A 3,442-nucleotide genomic window follows, 5' to 3' on the forward strand; every position below is an offset into this window, starting at 1 on the left:
CCCATAAAACTTGCTGGTAAGATGAGAAAAAATCAATTTCAAAATAATCTTCTTGTTAAAATATTTCCCCTGAGGGGCTACTGCTACAAATTGTAAGCTAAAATAAGATGTTTACTGGATGAAGCATGAGGGTTTTTATATCTGACACAGAGCAGAGGTATTTAATAGAAAAAAAGATACATTTTTGAGTTATACAAAAATTGTAAAATTTTTATTTTTACTAAAATTTGTAAACCAAAACATTCCATTAACTCCATTCCATCACTGTATGGATTACAGGAAAATTTGTTAACATGTCTTGGATAGTAATATCAGTTGTATTGGAGTTAAAACAAATATGTGTTGCAATACAATTTGCTCCAATGTTTAGCTTTACTTAGAAACAGAAAATGTTAACACAGTAATTTCAAACTGTTGATACTGGTTTGTATTTTGGGGACCAGCACTGAAATTGATATAAACAAAAAGTACTTACATTGGATTTTTAATTCATTCTGTCTTGTGGTTCAAGCTGCTGACTATTTAAATGAGGAAGTAAGAGGGAAAAGATTAGGAATAAGTGACAGCCACATTTATGCATTTCTTAGGAAGTATAATTATAAATTACACGGAAATTAAATTAAAAAATGTACACATTTTTAGAAAGGGAAACATACACAGATGCAATGTGGTGTAGAGAAAGACTAGGATTGAGTTGGGAATCTGACACATCCAAACTGTGACCTAACATGTTTCCTCTCTGAAACAAGATATCTGGCTAAGTTCCAAATTTGTGAAAAATCAATAGATAATTGGTTGGAAAGTCTCTACTTTGAAGTTTTTTTAGTAACATTATAGACAAGTGAAGTATTATTAATGAAGGACAAGAATATTCATCATTACTACTTACAGTGTGACTTTGAGGAAATAATTTAACCTTTACAAGCCCTGTTCTTTTATCTGGAAGATTAATATTTACCCCATAAAGGTATTTTAAAGGCCAAATGAAGTAATTCCGTGAGACTGTAAAAGATGCAGCATTAGGATGCTTTCAGACACATTTTCATAAGAGGTACCTTTATTTGGTTGGCATAGGATAGTGACTTGCAAATATTGGCTAACCTCCTCTCCATAGAAATTCTGGAAAGCATTTATCAGCTTAGAGTCTATACAGATCACCAAAGGATAATTGGAGAATGTCTAGAACTCTACTGGGGAATGTGTTCCAAGGCCCATGGAAGCAGTCTATATAGGTACAACACATGTATATACCACACTTACAGATGTTAGTCAGGCCATGAGATGACATTAATAGCCAATCTCCATACCAAGCAGAAAGGAAGTTTTTAGAAAAAAGACTTCAGTTGCGTTTATGTCCTTACCCATGTGTAGACTATTTTCTATTACTGAGTACCTCTTTAACATCTAGGGATATTCATACTATTCCATGCTAGTTACTTTACTGGTCATGACTATTCTCTTCATTCTGGACAGCTTGGTTTGTACTGATTAAATGATTGGACAGTTGTCCAAAATTCTGTTTGTAATTGCCCTGCATCTATTTTTTTCATCATAGCCTCATTCCCTATATTTCTAAAACTGTCTTTGTTCCCTTTCTAATGCAATACTCCATAAGCTTTGCGCAGTGGCAGTATCATAGCCAATGAGGTTCATCTGAGGCGCGATTATTGCTAATTGAAAACCTAATGCAATACCCCATAGAACCTACAAGTGCAAGCAATGTAATACTCTTGACTCTGCCATGCTGCAACTGTGTTTGAGTGGGTAGCCTGGATAAGGGGACAGAGGTTTTGTTGACTGCTGTGCATATTGGTTAGAAGAAAAGAAGATGTCTCAGGAACTCCCAGGACCCTCTCAACTCCAGAGGCCTCTCTACTCCAGGGTTACATTTAGTATCAGGGAATCAGACAGATACTCCTTCAGTTATATCTCCTTGTTGCCTCATTTAACCTTTTAATCTCCATGCATACATGATGTTCAAAAGCACTTTGTAAATTAAAATCCTATAGAGAAGAATGAATTGAGTTGTGATTGTAGTTTTAAAGTCAGACCCTGTCTCTGTTTCATTTAAAACCTTAAAGTAAAAAATGCCACCTTCATTCTGAAGGAATATGGGAGCCAACCTAAACAAGACTACATGTGGGCTACATGGAAAAATGTTAGCCTGAGTTTGACTTAAATCTTGTCTCAAGAGTCCACTTTCAGGGTGAGGAGGCTCAGCAGACAGAGGCTGAAGGTTTTGGTTTTTTTTTACAGAGGTTCCTTTGCTGTGTATGATTGGACATTTTAATTAATGAAATAACACAGCTTTGTGAATAGCAGAAAACTAAGAAACTTTCATTAATAGAAAGTAAGCAGAAATTCATGGGCTGTGTCATATTTCATGAAAGGTATGAGGAAGAATAATTCTGAAGAGCATATGTGACTGGGCCAGGGGTGGGTAGGAAGAACACAGTGGTTTCTGATTAGCACACTCATGTCCCACTGGTTCAAACCATTGCTTTGAGCACCAAGAGCTCTAAATGATTAATGATAAGCAATAACAAGGACATGGACTCAGATGTTACTGTCTTCTTTCTCCTTCATGGAACAGAGCTCTCAAGACCCTAAGACCAATGGTTAATATTGAGCAAAACTGACTAGGAGAATTGTGAAGAAGGTATCTGGTGGATGGTACTTCAGCAAATGAGTGACAGGCAATAAACCTATTGCCCTCACCTTGAGGAGAGCCTCCTTTGTATCGTTGTCCACGTTTGATTTTTAAAAAACTATCTGTTGGTCTCAGAGAAAACATTTCTTTTGAAATGATTTCACAAATACCAAGGTCAAGACCTCAGACAGGGAAAAAAACTTCCCAAACCCCAAGGGAACATTCCTCCTAGGACTGTGATTTCTGCTGAAGAAAGGGAGGTGTCTGAGATAAGCAGAGCAGACTGTGCTGGAAGAAAATAAACATGTTTGTTGTTCCCCTAGTGAATGTATCTCCTAATATAGTCCTGGACCTTGAGAACTCTGGCGGCCCCTACCCTGGCAGAGAAACTCAGAACTCTGTCCTTTGGAGCCCTGACGACTCTGCCCAGTGAGAATCCCCGAGCTGACACAAACCCTCCCAGAAAAGAAGGATGGTTCCAAATGGACTGGTATAGGAGCAGTGCATCACAGGTTCTAGATGGTTTAGGAACTGTACACTCTCACGTCACTGCAGAGGTTGAATTGAATGGATGGCCTCCTCACTGCAGACCCCTTACCCCAGGCTTCTAAAGAGGAAAAGCTCACTACTTTGAGATGCCTTCCTCAAGATTGCTCTTGACTTAAATTAACTGTAGGCAGTGTTCACCATCCATGGACCACTTGCCAAAGGTGAGGCTTTACTGGGCACTGGGAATGAAAGATAAATACAACCAATGGTGTAACAAGAACAATAAAAGTAGCAATAAAAACA

The 3,442-nt window shown here is 37.8% G+C and overlaps 1 non-coding gene across 1 annotated transcript; it reads left to right on the forward strand.

Moving 5' to 3' along the window:
• Window positions 1–1,613: 1,613 nt before the first annotated feature.
• LOC144220743 (U4 spliceosomal RNA) lies at window positions 1,614–1,749 on the forward strand. Its single transcript, XR_013331844.1, has one exon. It is a non-coding gene; the product is annotated as a U4 spliceosomal RNA (small nuclear RNA).
• The last annotated feature ends 1,693 nt before the right edge of the window (window positions 1,750–3,442 follow it).

This window comes from Crocuta crocuta, unplaced genomic scaffold (assembly GCF_008692635.1).
Source record: "Crocuta crocuta isolate KB4526 unplaced genomic scaffold, BGI_CrCroc_1.0 scaffold129, whole genome shotgun sequence".
NCBI lineage: Eukaryota > Metazoa > Chordata > Mammalia > Carnivora > Hyaenidae > Crocuta > Crocuta crocuta.